At 55.8% G+C, this 18,126-nt stretch overlaps 1 pseudogene; it reads right to left on the bottom strand.

Moving 5' to 3' along the window:
* Positions 1-7,952: 7,952 nt before the first annotated feature.
* On the bottom strand, positions 7,953-17,558 carry LOC136306503 (endothelin-converting enzyme-like 1; annotated as a pseudogene).
* Between the last annotated feature and the right edge of the window lie 568 nt (positions 17,559-18,126).

Here is an 18,126-nt window from a genome sequence, read left to right as displayed (position 1 = left end):
CCAGGAGAAAAGTAAGATAAGACTAAAAGCACAAGATGTCACTATTGATAAAAACAGTACTTCAAACCACCTTTTGAATTTTATTTTTTAAGACTAAATATTTCTCCACAGTCCCTAAATTGTAAAGGCTGGATTTTTCTGTTGTGCTTTATGAAAGTAATAAAATTAATTACGAAAAAACTGGACCAGCTCACTGTAAGTTGTATTTTTTTATTTCCTTTATCATAAAAATGTGTTTTACTTAGCTCATAACCACACACTTCCAAACTATCTTTGTTCTACTTAAACAGTCCCTCCAACAGTCTGTCTTTGTCGATGAACTCGACTCAGTATTCATTTCTATATTTGACAAATATTTACTGAGTGCTTCTAGACACCTGCACTTTCCTAAGTACTAGGGATGCTTTGGTTCTTTGCTGCTTCACAGTCCAGGACTTATCCTCTAGGACGGTGATTTTCAATCGGTGTACTGCAAGAATTTTTAAAACATGCAATACCTGACTATTCAGCCGGGGCACTGCCCTTTTCCCTTAGATTGTCAGATAAAAAAATGAAAATAGCCAACACAACAGCTGTCCTGTGTGGACAAATCAAAATTAAACCTATTTTTTTGTTACATCAGCAAAAAATATATAATTTTTGGTGTGCTGTAGGATTTTAGTAATTCTTTCCCCATGTATAAGACACCCCTTAATTTTTTGGCCCAAAACTTGAAAAAAAATTACATAAAGTGATTGAACTCAAATTTTATTCATCATAAAATTCATACAACTCCTCATCCACACAAAAAAGCAGGAAATGTAAGTAAAAATAACTACAACCACTGTATAAGATGCACCCAGTTTTTAGACCCCAAATTTTTTGGAAAAAAGGTGCGTCGTATACATGGGGAAACACGGTAGTTTGTGTGTGCCATGAGATGAAAAAGGTTGAAAATCGCTGCTCTAGAATAAAAATGACTGATTCCCCTCTCTGATCACTCATTTCATGGACAGCATTTCGCTTTCTGATTCTGAAGTTGGAGAGAGTGGCGGGTGTCTCTCTTGCCTGGGAGGAGCCCAGTGCCATGGGAGCAGGGGCTTGTCTGGCTTGTTCGCCCTGTGTCTCCATCCCCTGGCGCTGCCATGTAACAGGTCCTCAAGGGATGTGCCACCGTGTCCTGTCCTCTGTTAGCCAGCTCAAGTGTAGGCAGAGCAGAGTGAGATGAGAAAATTGAGCTCCCCTTGCTATCTAACCTTCAGAGAACTACCAAGCTGTTTTCAGATCTGTGCATCCTGATGACAGCGACACCCCCACCCCAAACCAAACCGAACCCCACCTTTCTCCAGCACCTTTACCAGGAGTGGAGGAAAAGATGCTTGAGATGGCATGTACATCGTGTCTCCTCCTCTACGGTGAATGACAAGGCAGCTAACATTTATTGAAACTGACTCTGAGCCATCTATCAGAACAGAGCAGTAGGTATTAACTCCCTGCTCTTCCGTGGATATGCTAACCGATGAGGTCCGGAGAGAAAATGCAACTTCCTTGGGGCCACAGTAAGTGTCCCAGCTGGCATTCAAACTCAGGATGGTCGCAGTCCATATTCTTTTTAATATACTATTTTGAAAGTCATTGTCATGTAATTTAATAGCTATAAAAGGGGGAAATCATGGCCAACTGATAGCAACATCACGATAATAACTTAAGCTTAAGAATCTCTGTTATCTTATCCAGACAATGAGGGTAGGTTGTAGTGGAATAATGATTTCAAAGATCCTTTCTAGCTCTAAAAATGCATGATTTAAAATACCTTTTAAAAAGCCAATTTATAATCCTGGCCAGTTGGCTTAGTAGTAGAGCATCAGCCTGGCATGTGGATGTCCCGGGTTAAATTCCCAGTCAGGCACTCAGGAGAAGTGACCATCTCCTTCTCTGCCCCTCCCATCCCTTCTTTCTCTCTCTTCCCCTCCCTGTGGTACACAGGGAAAATTAGAACATTATTACCTTCCATTTAGTAAAAAAGCATATGGTGGTTAGCTTTGTCCCTTTATTTTGTTCTCTTTAAAACTTTCTTTAAATGGGATGCCTAATCAGGCAGTGGCACAGTGGATAGAGTGTCGACCTGGGATAGAGAGGAGCCAGGTTCAAAACCCAAATGTTGCTAGCTTGAGCACAGGCTCATCAGGCTTGAGAGCAGTATCTCTGGTTTGAGCGCAGGTCAACAACATGATTCCATGGTTGCTGGCTTGAGCTGAAGGTTGCTGGCTTGAGCTAGGGGTCACTGGCTCGGCTGGAGCCATATGAGAAGCAATTAATGAACTAAAGTGACACAACTCCAAGTTGATGCTTCTCAGCTCTCTCCCTGTCTCTCACAAAACAAACAGACAAACAGAAGAAAGAAAAAATAAAGGAGGGTAAGTGAGGCAATAATAATGATGTCTAATTAAGTGGATTAGTGAAGGAACACTCTACACATGATCTCCATTATTTTTTTTTTATTATTACTAAGTGAAAGATGGGAAGGCAGAGAGACAGACTCCCGCATGTGCCCTGACTGGGATCCACCGGGGAAGCCTTTTACCAGGCGATGGTCTGCCCATCTAGGGCCACTGCTCTGTTGCTCAGCAACTGAGCTATTTTAGCACCTGAAGCAAGGCCATGAAACCATTCTCAGTGCCCAGGCCCAACTTGCACAAACCATTAGAACCTTGACTGTCAGAGTGGAAAAGAGAGTGAGAGAGTGAGTGAGAGATAGGGGGAGAGAGAAAGAGAGAGAAAGGGGAAGGAGAAGAGTGGAGAAGCAGATGGTTGCTTGTCCTGTGTGCCCTGATTGGAAATCATTCCCGGGGCTTCCACACGCCAGGCCAATGCTCTACCACTGAGTCTACTAGCCAGGGCCTGATCTCCATAATTTTTAGCACTAAAAAACACAATCATTTGAGGTGGTGTTTGTGAATTGGTAGCTAGTCTGCATCTCACCCAAGCAGCAGCCAGTAAGAAAGTATTCTCATGTTTACTAAGCATCTGTCTAGACAGATGAGGGAGGTGCCACCTTTAAATAAATTTATATCATCTTATCTAGATTCCCTCTTTGTATTCATAGCCTAATATCAAGTTGTGGGTCTAGCTGGTGAATAAGTAGTTTGGAGAGTTCTTGCTCCCCAACCAGACACAGAGAAGAACAACAGCACCAACTGGCTCATTCTGAGGACTGCAGGAAAGACAGGCCAAGGCGCAACTTGTGTTCCCCAAAGGGAAGGGTGCCTGGGGACGTGGGGTCCCCACCTGGTGACCCAGGGACAGAGCTATAGGGAGCTCCTCAGACACAGGCGAAGTATGAAGTATGAAGTACGTGCCAGGGTTCCACTGGGGGCCATGCAGTCTAATATGGGGACTCCGCGGGTGGAAAGTGAGGTTAGAGTGCAGGGCATCCTTCAGGAGGACAGGCTGAGTTCTGTATGACTCTCAAACCCTCGGCAAGTGCTTGGAGGAATGACAAATACTGGTTCATGCTCAGCGGCCTGCATTTCTCTTGTTCAAATGTTCCCTCGGACTGCTTAGCACAGTCAAATACAGTAACTGAGAACTGGGAGGGCTGTCGGGTTCCAAAGTCCACCAGGTCTTCCGGTGTCTCCAGAAGCCGCTTCTCTCCCCTGCAGGCCGGGCCAGTGATGGAAGGGGCACAGGAAGGGGCCATTTAAACGAAAATGGGTTGTAGTCCCTTCTGCTTTTTGAGGGGTAGGACGTGGTCCAAGTGACATCTGTAGTGATTCACCCTTCCGAGGCAGCCTTGCTCCAACAGAAGCCTGGGGACAACAGAAAGGGAGCTGGATTGTCAGGCCCTGCCCGCTGTCCTGTCCGGCTGCAGGGTGGCCCGTGGGGACAGCCATGGGGCCACAGACAGTGCTTTAAGGCTGGAGCCGGCAGGGGGAAAGGAGGAAAGGGGAAATTGCTCTTTTTTCATAAATCGAGAAAAAGGGAGGCTCTCAAGCCTGTTTGGGGGAGGGCTGAGGACAGAAAGGGAGAAAGGAGGAGGAGGAGGAGGAGGAGGAGGAGGAGGGGGAGGAGGAGGGGGAAAGGCCACGCCCCCTCCAGCACTGCAAACAGCCAGGAAGCCTGGGACCTCACGCTGTCCTGCGCAGTGGTCCCTGGGGAGGGAAGCAGTGTGGGGTGCTGCCCGGCGTGGTGAGCACAAGCACGGGGTGAGGAAGGGCCGGCCCACCTGAGCATGCATGAGGTGACAGCCGGGCCTCCAAGAACCCACCCCTGGAGGTGTTGCATGGAGAGAGCTTCCCAGCACATCTGGAATAGAGGCTCAAGCCATCTTAAAATATTGCATCAGGGGCACCTGAGACCCCCTCCCCCAAGGTGCTGGACATCTGGTCATCTCAGAAGCAACCACACAGTGGCAGTAACTTGAGTCTGGCGTGGGGCTCAGAGATGCTGGGTGCCCCGGGAACCTCTTCCTGGGCGCCCCAGGACCCCCAGGTGGCTGACATCCACGTGCCCTCAGAGAATAGGCAGGGACACGTGGGCACAAGTTCACCTCCCCAGTTGGCTTCAAATCTTCCCCAAATCTGTACAGAGCTGGTATTCATGGGGCGCTTCTGCTGAGGGTGACCCCAGCATCCTTGGCCCTGAGACTCAAGAGTTGGGTGGAGGTAAGGAGTGGGGGGCTCTAGCACAGGTGAGTGCACCCCTCACCTGCATCCCCAGGTCTGCTGCTGACCCTCCTGGGGGCACAGAGACAGTGACTCACTTACCAAGGTCACCCAGCAGGTGACCCCTGGCTCATGGCTGTGGGTGGCTGAAGTGGGGCTCGGGGCAGCGGTGGGGAGCCTGCAGGCCCTCTGCACAGGGGCACACAGGTGCCACCTGAAGCTTACGGGTAGCTGTAAACCATCCCGAGCTCCTCTGTTTCCCTGCTATTAAAGGCTAGCTGAAGACGGCTTCCTGCCATCCCCAGGAGCTGTGAGCTGCGCTCTGCCAGTGCACGCTGCCTGGGGCGCGCGCCCTCCGCTCCAGAGACGGACGCAGCCAGCACTATGGCCGCCGGCTCAGGCAGCCTCCAGACTGCTGCGAAGGGAAGGGACTTCACTGCTGTGCTCATGTTCCTCGCTTAACAAAAGGGAAACTGGCCTGACCAGGCAGTAGTGCAGTGGATAGAGCGTCAGACTGGAACGCAGAGGACCCAGGTTTGAAACCCCGAGGTCTCTGGCTTGAGCGCAGCCTCATCTGATTTGAGCAAGGCTCACCAGCTTGAGCCCAAGGTCACTGGCTTGAGCAAGGGTCACTTGCTCTGCTGTAGTCCCCCTCCCCTGGTCAAGGCACATATGAGAAAGCAATCAATGAATAACTAAGGTGCCGCAACCAAGAATTGATGCTTCTCATCTCTCTCCCTTCCTGTCTGTCCTTCTGTCTCATTCTGCCCATCACACACACAAAAAATGGAAACTGAGCCCCAGTGGGCAGTGGTGCTGTTTGCTCACCCCCTCCACTCCAGCAGGCAGCGAATCCTCAGCGTGGCTGCTGGCAACAGGGCTGACCACACACACTGGCGGCGTCTACGCTACATGCACGTTTCCTAACAGGACATCCCAGAACGGATGCTGAATGTGGCATGGACACCCAGAGCTGGAGTAATAGGCAGCCAAGATGCATCCATCAGCTGACACAAGCAGTGTGGCCCTGGAAACGGCATGTGACCCCCCTCAGTTTCCCCATCTGTTAAAGGAGCTGTTCCTGCCACTGTCCACCTCACTGAGTTATCGTGAGGATGCTCTAAGGGTCTGCCTGGAAAAGTAGTTTGGGAACCAGTAGGTGACACAGAGCATTACACTGTGGCTCAGCATTCCATGGCTGTGTCTGAGTGTCATGGGCTGTGTCTAACATCAGGATGTTGTCATCCCGATCTCCTTGGCTCATGCTGCCTCTAACCCCCTGGCCTCCCTCTGCTCTTCCCAAAGGAGTGTGAGGAGCCCCAAAGCCCTGGGTAGCAGCAACACTGACAGAGCCCAGAGGGGACCTCTCAGGCTGAGGGGTCGCTGGTCGCCTCATGACCTGTTGGACATAACCCCGCCAGCAGGGTGGGCACTCCCCAGCTGGGGCACACGCTGGGGACTGACAGCTGGGGCTCGCAGGGCATCCTGGGCCCCGGATCTGGACTGGCCTCCAGGTCATAAGCCTTGTGCCCACCCTCAGGCCCCTTTGCCTACCTTTCCCTGCATGTCCATGCCCCAGCGGGCCCCTCAGCTGGGCACAGACAGAAAGGGTAGGGTGTCCAGACTTCCCCGCACTTCTCACCGTAGAGCAGAAGTGACCCCGTCAGGCCTCTGGACGCTCACCCTCAAAACCCCTGGCCCTGAGGACTCCCCTAAGCCATCAGGGAGACAGGGACAGGAGGATGGCTCTTGTGAGGGACCTAGGGAACTTGAGGACCCCAGGGTGGTGACAAGAGGGCCAGGATCCCAGGCCAGAGGGGTGGGTGGGGCATGGGCTCAGAGGGCCCCAGACACCAGCCCCCCCCCCTAGAGGTGGCAGGTCAAGGGAAGGAGAGAACTGTCCTTCTGCCCCAGCAGCCTGAGGGCAGTGACACGTGAGTACCCAGTCCAGGGGGGGAGGGGCTTCAAGGGGAAACCAAGGCAGGCTCATCTCAGCACTTCCATGTGGCCTGACCCCTGTGGGCTCCACTTCTCCCCTTGAGGGGCAGCTCTGAGCAGGGCTGCATGCCCTGTGCCAATTAGTGTGGCCTCTGCTGTCTTACCCCTTCCCCGAGGAAGAGTCCTTGCCCCTCGGGGAACTCGGCCGCTCCTGTGGGGTCCTGCCGCCCCCTGGGAGGCCGCTTTCCCCCCCTCCCCTCCATTCTGGCTCACTGGGCCATGGCTGGTGCATTTTCAGTTTCTCAACCAAGCGTGGTGTGCCTGAGGCTCAGATAATAGGCTTTTTAAACTTCACTCGGGCTGTGAGGGGAACAGACTCTCTGAGCATCCTAACAGGAACTGTGCTAGCAAGGGAACCCCCACTTTGGAGGGGGGAACATGGGGACAGACATACCTGGAAGGGTTCAGGGAAGGGCTGACCCCTCCAGGCCAGCCTTGAACTCAAAGAAACACACGAAGAGGAAGGGCAGGTGGCCCGCGGGCCCCCAGCACAGCAGATGCCTGGGAGGGCCCAGCGGGCTGCCCCATGGGATGTCCTCCAGCTCCCTGCCCTCCTATCCCCAACAGGAACCACTTTCTCCACCCCCTCCCCTCCGGGCTGGCAGGGCGGCCTCCATGGCATATGACCCGGCCCCCACCTCTGTGTAAGTGTGAGTCTGGTTCCCGAGGCCCGGGATTGCTGACCAGCTGCAGGACCCTGCAGAAGATCCTACTGGGGGAAGAAGGTGAGGTGGCACCCCTCTGCTCTGCAGGGGGAGGGTTCCAGTATCATACCGGGTGCAGCTCATGGGGCTGGGTGCTCTGGCGCCCAAAGGCTGGGTTGTGGCCCCCCCACACCTGGGCAGGAACCGAGGCAAGATGTGGGGGGAGGAAGGAATAGGTGGTTGATGAAAAAGACAAAAGAACCCAGGGAGGCAGGACAGAGGCAGCTCAGTCAAGGTCGCTGGGAGGGGACAAGGTCTCTAGGGCCCCACCTTCTCTGGAGGCCCCTGAAGACACAGAGGTGACCGTACAGCAGCTTTATTGACCAGACATAGCAGCATGAACACAGCAAAGTTGGGGCCTGGCCACGGGCTCCAGCCACCAAGAGCCAAGTCTGGGCACCCTAGCATCTGTCCCCAGGCCTTCCTGGGGCCCAACCTTGTCACTGTGCGTGGTCCCCCTGACATGAGGGACAGCACAGGGCTGGGTCCTGGATGGGCTGGGAAGGTTGGGGGCACCCAGACCGGGGCCAGGATCAGGCCCAGTGGCCAGCAGGAGGCACTTTGTGCCAGGTGGTGGGGTGGGCAGGTGGGTGGGCAAGCGGCCGGTTCACCACACAGAGCACTTGTGGACGGGGTTCATGGGCGAGTCTCTGGGGCAATGGAAGGCCCGGTCAAACTCTTCAAACTGGGACACGCTGCCTAGCACCCTGGGATGGGGAGAGAGACCCACAGAATGTGGGTCCCAGCTGTGCTGTCCCACCCATACCTGCTCCCATCCCGGACACCGGGGCGGGGGAGGCCCAGGTAGGCTGGTGGGCATACCTGTAGTGCTCAGGTGCGTGCTTGTTGGTCAGCACCTGCAGGTAGATGGACTGCGACCACCGTTTGATGCACCAGTTCTGGGCCCGGGATGGGGGTGCAGGGGAGGACGGTGGGAGGTGAGGCCAGGCGTCCCCACTACCCAAGCCCTGCCACCCCCTCACCCCCCACACACAATTCCCAGCACACCAGGCCTTAAGCTCCTATCAGAACCCACAGGGCCACTGCACCCACTCCCGGCCCCCACGCAGGCCACCTGGGCGAAGGCAATGAAGAAGAGCGGGCTGGGTCTGTACTTGAGCCAGTGCAGCGGCTACTCTAAGCCGTGCTCTTGCATCCACTTCTGATAGCCCTGGGGGAGCCGGGCATGAGCAGCGGGGCCCACAGAGGGGTGCTGACCCACCCCCCGCCTGGTCAGCCCCGGCTCTGCACACCTCCACCACAGAGAGGCCCCGCTCCTGCTTCCCATGCTCTCCAAGCTGTGCTCCCTCCCAGGAGGGCTAATCCCAGGCCCGTGCCACCCCCTCCAGGCAGCCCTCCCTTTTCTCCAAATGAAGGGCCTGGGAGTCCCTCCTTTTCCAAGGACGCTGTGCCTGGCACAGGCTCCACCTCCCCATGCCAGAGGGCAACGAGATAGGGAGAAAGAGGGGTCTTTGTCCCAGGTTGAGGCCCCATGAGCACCCACCCTTCCCCCGGAGGGATGGAGAGGCAGGTCCCAGCAGCTCACCTAGTAGGCCAGCTTGAGGCCCCCCATGTCTGCGATGTTCTCTCCAAGTGTGTGCTTCCCACTCACCTGCTGAGAGAGGAAAAGGCCAGGGGCTGCGTGGCCGCGGAGCTCCCTCAGGCCTGGCACCCTGGGCCCTGCCCACCCCCCCACCCTGCCCTCCTCTCCCCTCTCCCAGCAGGCTTGGGAGGGACGCCAACCCCTTTGAGCCCCACGGCCTTCGTGAGTCTGTGCGAGCTCATCCACATGCCCACGTGAGTGTGCACGCACCCCTGGGTGCGTGTGCAGGGACCCGCACAGGGTTTGTTCAGACAAATGTGCATGTACTTGGGTGTGCACACTCCTGGTCTGTGCCGAGCTGGGCCTGAGGGAGGCCGGGGGGCCTCACCCGCTGGCTGTAGACGGTGACGTTGTGGTAGAGGTGGACAGTGCACTCGGCCTTGCGCAGGAAGCGGCTGTAGGAGGCCTCTGTCCACCAGTGCAGCAGGCTGCCCGAGCGGTCATACTGGCCCCCTGTGGGGAGCGGGCAGGGTGGGCTGAGACTGACCCTCACCCCCAGAGCCTGGGTTGGGTACTCAGTCCCCTCTTTTCCCACCCACTAGCTGATGGGGACAGAAGGGTCCTGTGGGGCCTCAATCAGTCCATCACCCTGCCCCCCACGGCCTGTCTTCCCCTCCTCCACCATCTCCTCAACCCACAGGCCTCACCCTAGTCATCATAGCCATGGGTCAGCTCGTGCCCGAAGATGGTGCCAATGCCCCTGTAGTTCAGAGACCTGGGCCCATGGCTGCAGGGGGATGTGTAGAGCTCCCCATCCTCAGACCAAGGCTGTGCAAGGACTCCAAGCTCAGTGCAGGACCCCCACCTCACCCCTACCCCCGCGCCCAGGGCAGCCTGATTTTGGCCTTGCTGGAGGCTGAGAAGTGCTCACGTACAAAGAGGGCGCCAAGAGCCATGCCAAAGTGGCGGCTGTCTTGGCCCAGGCAGACCCGGGCCAGCTCCTGGGGCTTGTCACTGCCTTCCATCTCACGTGCCAGTTCATACAGCACCTCGCGAAACAGTGGTGACAGATGCTCACTCAGAACCACCACCACGCGCCACACCAGGTAGTTGTGCAGGATCCTGAGGGCCAGTAGAGCAGCTGGGTATCCAGACAGGCTCACAGGCTTGGGCCATCTGAGAGCACCACCGGCACCACCCGTACTCCCGAGCCTGGGCTTGGACCTAGTAGATCTCCTGGGCCTGGCCCCCAGGAGGGAGGGTCATTCCAGGCACATGAAGGCAGAGCCTGGAGTGGCCTAGTCAGGGAGAAGGGCTGGGTCCCCACACAGCCAGACGCACCTCTGGTCACCAAGCACAGCTCCTGATACTGGTGGGTCACGGGCCAGCATCGTTTTCTGCCTTGCTATGGGGTGGGAGAGGGGCACTTCCTGTGACTTCACTAAGGGCTAGCCTTGAGGGGCCTCTGCTCCTCCCCAGGTGGTCAGAGAGCAGGGAAGCTTTCCCCAAGGTGGCTCTGGGGTGACAGAGTGGTGGCAACACTTGCCCTTTCTGACATCCAGACCCACTGAAGCCTCCCTGTCCCCAGATGAGGAAACTGCAGCTCAGGAAGCTCACAGCCCTGCTCAGGGTTCCACGGAGGACGTGGGGAAAGCCACGTCTGAATTTAGGGAAGAGGACTCCCACTCCAGCGCTCCTAACAAGCCTCCCAATGTGGCTCCTGCACAGAGCTGGCAGTGGAAATTCAAAGCTTACCAAGATGACCTGGGATGCAGGGGAGGTCAAAGGACAACAAGCCAAGTTCAGGCAAACGGACTGAGTTTCACTCAAATGTCCAAATAGGTAATGTAAGGTATTTTTCTCCGCCGAGAAGGAAGGAACGGGGCTCGGAGCCACAAAGTGTGGAATAATAAAAACCTTTATTGAGTACAGCACATCCTGCCCGGCAAGGTTCCCTGGCCCCAAAGAAAGAAAGATGGAGGCCAGATGGAGGCCAGGGAAGTTGCAAGAATTAAACCGTGTGGGAGATATTTAAAGGGGTCCCTCTAGGGAAGTCAGGCTAATATGACGTGGTGAAATCTTGCTGGTTGGCAGACGGTCGCTTATTTCCAAACGGTTCCTGTGAAGCCTCCTTTGGCGCGCTTGGTTGTGGGTGGTCCTAACCAAAGTTTGCGGGTCTGAGTTCCCCACGTGACCATCCCCCATTATCCACCGACCTTACATTCTGACCTTTTGTGTTAAATAGAAAAAGGGGCGCTGTTTATTTGTCTGGCTACTTCCTGCTGAATAGGGGCATCATGGGGAGGGGGAGATCGGAAGGTGGTGGCTTGGAGGGGTGTCAGGAGGAACATCTGTGTGGCCGTGACTGGAGAAACTTTGTGGATGTGGTCCTGTAAGGATTTTTTAAAAAGGGAGGAGTAATAGGGGAATTTGCTGGGTCCAGCCTTTTGGTGAGCTGGAGATGGATGGAGTCCAGTGGTTCCGACTGCCAGTGGTCCTGTAAAGAGGCAAGCTTGAGGCAGAACTGCATGTCAGGAGTGGCGTGAAAAGGGGAAAGGAAGGGGTCCCATCCATTCCCATAACTGAGACCTGCGAGGGAACTAGAGGTCCAGAGTGTGATGGCAAAACAGAGAAGGTAGCCCCCATGTCCACAAGAAATGAGATGGACTTACCCACTAGTTGCAGCATTACCCTGGGTTCTCTGAGTCCAGGCTGTGTCCTAGGAGTTTGAGTGATGCACCCACCTGGCTGGACTGGCCTTCCCATTCAGGCGGCTTGTCCTCCACGTAGAGGCGCTGAGGAAAAGCCTGTTGCCCAAAGGGGCAATCGCTCCGCCAGTGACTGGGCTGCTTGCAGTCAGGGCAGGGCTCAGTGGGCAGCCGCCCGCAGGGGCCCTGCCGGGACCAGTGGTCCTGCTTGCCACACTTAAAGCAAGCTGCTGGTGGGATTCCTCTTTGTGGCTTGGATTTGGGTCAGGCACTTCCTGTGTCTTGCCTCTGTTGTTCTACTGGCCTCAGTGTTGCCACAAGAGCCGGGGTTTGGAGCGTTACCTTCTGCAGCATGCAGGCCTGGCGAACAGCCTTGGCCTGCTTCTACTAGTTGGGACCGTTAAAAACTTTAAATGCCGTGTTCACAGGTCTCGGGTAGGGGTTTAGGGGGGTTGAAAATAAGAGGAGGAGGGCTCGTGCGGAGCCCGGCACCCAGATCCAGCAGGAAACAGTGGAGCCAAAGGCAGGACAGGGCCAGAACTTCCTGCAAGAAAATTGGGGATGGACGTCCTAAAAACCGGTGTAAGAGCCAATGCCAGGCTGAGAAAGGCCTGACAGAGGAGGAGTTGAAGAACACAGTGGAGAAGGGAGGGGCCCCTGACCAGCAGGCGAGGAGAAAGAGATGGTAGTGGTGAATAAGAAACAGGTTTTTGAGAAGGGCGGGGAGGGGGCTCTCAGAGGGAAGCGACTCAAGCACAAAAGAGGTCCGCAGAGGGACCAGAGAAAAGTCCCAAGAAAGGGGCGCTCCCAGGGGTCAGACAGGAGGGAGAGAGAGTTGGGAGTCCGTGGAGAAGGAAAGATTAGGAGTGGAGGTTTTAGGGGAGGTTTCTCTGGCCAGAAAAATGCCTGCACGGTGGAACAGGCAGCACAGAGATTAAGGACGGTTGTGTGAATAATTAGAAGCCATGAATGTCAGAGATCTCCAATCAGTTCCCAGCTTTTTTGGCGATAGTTAAATTGGTGAGGGTGTTAACACCGAAAGTCCCTTCAAGAGGCTAATTCAGTGGGTTCTGTGGCCTGGCCACAGCGGAGAAGAAGAACAGTTTCTTCTTCTTTAAGGAGGGAGATTCCTGTGCCCCCACAGCCGCCCTCAGTCCTCGGAGTGGTCAGACTTGAGTATTAGCATCCTAAAAACTCAAGGTCTGGCCACAGACGTAAAAGGTAAAGTGGATATGCTCTGGACATCTCCAAAGCAGCACACGCACTCGGACTGACGAAAAAGAGTTCTCTGATGTAGCTACGGTTTCAGACAGGGAGTCTCGGAGGAAAGAACTAAGAGGAAGGCGGAGGCAGGGGACTTACAGTACTGTGCACTGAAGTGGGTGGAAGGTCGGAGATCCTGGTTCTTTCTCCTGGTTCTTTCTCGGAGGGGATGAGGAAGAAGAGCGGTCCTTGGGGACTTCTCCTCCTGGGTTTTCGGCACCAAAATGTAAGGTATTTTTCGCCACCGAGAAGGAAGGAACAGGGCTTGGAGCCTGTAAAGCCAGTAGCCAGGGCCACTACTACAGCCACCTGGCCCATGCAGGTTCGCATTGGATTCGGACAGTCGGTAAAGAAACAACGGAGCTAAAAACTGGTGGACCATCATCTTTAATCCTAGCTTGCACCCTGCAGGCAAGTAAAAACACACACTGGGCTCCAAAACCCACTCACACTCAGTGCTCACAAAGTTACTGACTTATCCGAGTTTCCTAGAATCAAAGATTTCTAGCTCACCAGACTTATTCACCTCTGTTCCCCATCTCCTTCCTTCTCTCTGCACAAACTCTGCACTAACTGGCTTCTCACTCAACACTCCACCATCTTGGCTGCCTCTCCTGGCCTCCTCCACGTGGCCTCTCTCTGATCTTCTCTCTGCTCTCTCCTCTAATGATAATCTCAGGAACCAAGAGTGCAAGCTCCCATTCTGCCCCCATTTTATAGTGTAGAAATCCAAACCTTTAATCCAATATACAAAATAGGGAAGTCTCTAATACAAAGTCACTTATCTGAGGCACGATGGAATTGTACCACCCCACATCAAAAAGGGTGGGAAAGGCTTAATCCTAAAACCAAGCCCCAGGCTACAAGGATCCTGCCTGCCCACAGCCTGCCCCGACACACATTAATATCACTTGGACAACGGCCTCCACGTGGGCAGCGCCATCTTTAACAAAGTGAGCATAATATATTTTATCTGCCCAACAATCCACCCCTATGCTCACTTTACTACCCACAATCTACATCACCGGAATCCCTGTGCAAGAAAATTAGGCACATTACACAAATTACAACAGCATAAATCATACAGTTCAACAATCACAAAGGTACACTTCACCAGTCTCTGAGCACTTAGCCCAAAGTGCAAAACGTCCTCGGCCTTCTTTCTAGCCATGGGAAAAGCTTCCCGGGGCAGGAGAGTGCTTCCAGCAAAGCCACCCCCCACCCCCATCAGGGTATTTCACATTGTCCAAAATCCGTAAGTCCATTCAACAAAGGAGCCAATGCCCACTCCGGTCGTAGTCCAGGAAATCAGTCCACGCACATAGGGCGTCAGCCACCCCCCTCATCCCTGCCGTCCTGGCAGGTCTTACACTGTCGCAAAGAGGGGCACATGGCAATGGCAGTCAGAATTTCCATCTTGGCTCTGGAGAGCATGATAACGTCTTCCCCTATGCCCCCAAATCACAGACCTACCAGGGACATAGCAAGTATTGCTTGCTGCTGGGCTCTCATCTTCTGGAGACTGCAGATTGCAACTCCAGCCCGATTCTCCTCATCCTCTAAAGAGGAACTGAAAACACCAGCTCCCGCTGCCAGTCTCAAGCCCTGGGCTGCTGCAGCCTTCTCCTCCGCAGACCTTGCAACTCCGGACCCGGACTCGGCCTCAGCCTCAGCCCCAGCCTCCTGCTGCTGCTGGCTCTCCACAGTGTCCATGGCAATCTGCAACTCACGAACCTGTGAATCCTCCTCCAGCAGCTGCTCCTTTTCTAGGCGAATCTTGCAAACCTGGTCAGCCTCCTCCTCCAGCGCTTCCTCCAGCTCCAGGGTCAGCATCTGTTTCTCCCACATTTGCTCCAACTCCTTCCACTGCTCAGTTTGCAGGTCCTGAGCAGCCTCTTCCACAGAGCTCTCAGTTTCCTCATGCATGGCTGTAAAAGTCAGCCAGCCTATGGTCTCCAAAAGGACAGCCATGGGGAACCCTAACAGCAGGCAGTCCTCTCCACCACTCAAAGGTAGTGGAGGCTCCTCACTGATCTGTATCGAATCCTGCCACAGACTACACCAAATGTAAAGCCAGTAGCCAGGGCCACTACTACAGCCGCCTGGCCCATGCAGGTTCGCACTGGATTCGGACAGTCAGTAAAGAAACAACAGAGCCAAAAACTGATGGGCAATCATCTTTAATCCTAGCTTGCACCCAGCAGGCAAGTAAAAACACACACTGGGCTCCAAAACCCACTCACAGTCAGAGCCACAAAGTGTGGAATAATAAAAGGCTTTATTGAGTACAGAGCACGCATCTCGCCCGGCAAGGTTTCCTGGCCCCGAAGAAAGATAGATTAGGCCACATGGAGGCCAGGGAAATTGCAAGGATTAAACCGCGTGGGAGATATTTAAAGGGGTCTCTCTAGGGAAGTCGAGCTAATATGATGTGGTGCAATCTCACTGGCAGACGTTCACTTTTTTCCAAACGGTTCCTGTGAGGCCTCCTTTGGTGCACTTGGTTGTGGGCGGTCCTAGCCAAAGTTCCAGGGTCTGAGTTCCCCACGTGACCATCCTCCATTATCCCCCAACCTTACAGGTAAGACATCAGTTGTCTCAGCCTAGGGCCACAAAGATAATAACCCCTCCATTTATACAAAGAAGAGGGCACGGAAGCCCCTACCCCTGGTCTAGCCTAGAACTGATAGAGAGGAGGTCTCAGCCCCAATCCCCCCACCCCACCTTACCCTGCTAAGCCTTTGCTTTCTCCACCTGTGAGGGGCCATTTGGGGCCCCGGCATCAGGCCTGCCCCAGCCCCACAGGGCTTCAGGACACACCTTTCTCCATGCTCTCACAGCCTGCCACAGGCTGGAAAATTGGAGCTCCCGCGGCTCCGCTAAACACCACAATTAGTAGAGGGAAATTACTTGTGCCCTCCTCCCGTGCTCTGCCAGCACACGCTTCCCTCCTTTTCTTTCCCCTCCCCTCCTGCGCGGGTCCCTGGCCGCCAGAGGGGTACCTGGGGCGCCGGGAACACTCACAGCGGATGATGTAGCGTGAGTTGTTCCTGTTGTCCAGGCTGATGAGTGAGAAGAGTGCGGCGGGGCTGTACATGCCCTGCGCCTTGTATAGCAGCCGGTTGAGATCCCAGTGCGCTGTGGCACCACCCAGGTCCCAGCCACTGCAGTCCTCGATGACCTCAAGCAGGGGCCTGGGGCAGAGCCTCTCGATCTAGCACATGTCTAGGCACGAGCGGAAGAAGGCGCGTACCTTACACTGAGCGGTGCTACCAGGCCCACCCGCGGGCCGCGCCAGCAGGCGCCGTAGGCGCTTCTCGTTTTGCTCCTAGACGTACGCGATGGTGTTGTTCGTGAGCTTGTCGTCAGGGATAGCGTGGCGCTGTGGCCAGCCTCCTCACACAGAGGAATAGAAGTCCTGACAGAGGTCTATGCTGGTGTCCAGGTTGACAGCCAGGAGGCGGGCCTCAGGACTGTTCTCGGAGCGGGCGCCACTGCCCGCTGCGCCCAGGCCCAGGTACTTGAGCGCCAGCATAGCGGCAAGGACGGCGCAGAGGCCGGCGGCAAACACCAGCTCGGACAGCAAGCACACTTCGCGCACTTCCAGCGTGGCCGAACAGGAAAGGGGGGTGGGCAACGAGGTCCCGCGCGCCCCCGGTGCCGCACCAGCTCACATACTTGACCTGGAGCTCGTCGTAGTGCGCAGTCATCGAATATGGGGCCTTCATGGAGCTGCTAGCATCACCTCGCAGTCCTTGGCGATCTTGGCTACAGAATGCACCCGGCTGCCGGCCTCCTGGCTGGCCTCCGCATGGCCCTCGGGGCGCAGCTGCAGGAAGGGTAGGAACAGGGTTAGAGAGTAACTGGGACCCGACGGGGCCCACAAGCACAACGGAAAGGGGTGCGTGCAAGCCTAAATCCAGAGGCTGAAAGTCACCTGAGTCCCCAACAGCCAAAAGGTCTCCCTGCACCACTGGGAGAACGGGAGAAGGGGCAGGCTCAGAGTGGCCACCACCTCACGCGCGCAAAGTGGCACCCTTTGACCTGTTTTTCTCTCCCTGAACACCTATGCCCGTAGCAGATTGAGAGGCCTCTGCTGGAAAGCTGGGAGCACCGCGCACAGGGCCTGGCACGTAGTAGGCCTTCAATGAAAGGCCATTTCTCTTCCTTTTGCCTTTCTTGTTCACGACCTACTACAGCCAAGGCCAGGTGGGGGAGGGGGCGAGCGGAAGCGGGAGAAAGGAAGCGCGATCTGGGGCTCGTCTATGCGGACCCTGAAGCCGGCTTCGCCCCCTTACTGGAACTAGACGTTCACGAAAGCGACTGGAAAACCAAACTTTGCCCTGGCGGATGTCAGTAGGACCACTCTCGATCCCCTTTCCCAAGCGTAGCGCGCCGTCTGGCCAAGGAAGGGGTGAGGAACCGCCGACGGCCCTAAGAACCTGACCCAGTACCGTCCCGGGCTACTCCGGCTTCAACAGGTTCTCCCGGGAACCCAAACTTGGGCGAAGTTTCACCCCTGGCGCGGAGGGGCGAAGGCGGCTGCGTTGGAGGTCGCGGCAGGAGAAGACTCTAGTGCCACTTACCCATCAGGTGCGCGCCAGGCCGAGCGGGAACAGAGTGGGTAGATATCGAGCCTTATCCCGAGCCGAGCCCGAGCCGAGCCGGAGCCGGAGCCGGAGCCGGAGCTGGAGCGAGGCGGCTGCCGCTCTCCCCGTGCGCCCGCCGCCTTCTCTGCCGCCGCGCCGACCCGACGGAGGGGGCGCGCCGGCGGCTCCACCCTCCTCCGCCCGCCCCCCTCATCCCCTCCTTCCTCCTGCCTCCATCCCGGCTACCTGTCGGCTTGGTGACAGCTCGAGGGCGGGGACGACGGCTGTGGAAACGCGCTCCTGAGGGTCTTCCCCGTTGCGAGAATTCCAGGCGCAACTGCGTCCCGGAAAGAGTGAGGGCTCCTGCTAATTCAGGAAGGGGTTTTCCCTTCCCAATCCCATGCCCCCACTCGGAGCTGCCCACCAGCCCGCCAGTGAGGGGCTCAGGCTGGAGATGGGTCGTCCCAGTAAAGCCCGCAGGCCTGGAGCACGGAGCGCCCAAGGAGGTCTCTCGGAAAAGCTGCAGGATGTTCCTCTACAGCGCCTGGCGCTGAGCGGACTTCAGTAAGATTCCTGGTCCTCCGGTTTAGCCCCGGCCCACCCCAGCCCTCCCCGAGGACGTGTGTGATACTGGTTGCTGTGCAACCCTCACCCAGGCCTGGTGGAGGGAGAGCCCTG

This window comes from Saccopteryx bilineata, chromosome 5 (assembly GCF_036850765.1).
Source record: "Saccopteryx bilineata isolate mSacBil1 chromosome 5, mSacBil1_pri_phased_curated, whole genome shotgun sequence".
Lineage (NCBI taxonomy): Eukaryota > Metazoa > Chordata > Mammalia > Chiroptera > Emballonuridae > Saccopteryx > Saccopteryx bilineata.
This window is presented reverse-complemented; position numbering and strand designations above follow the sequence as displayed.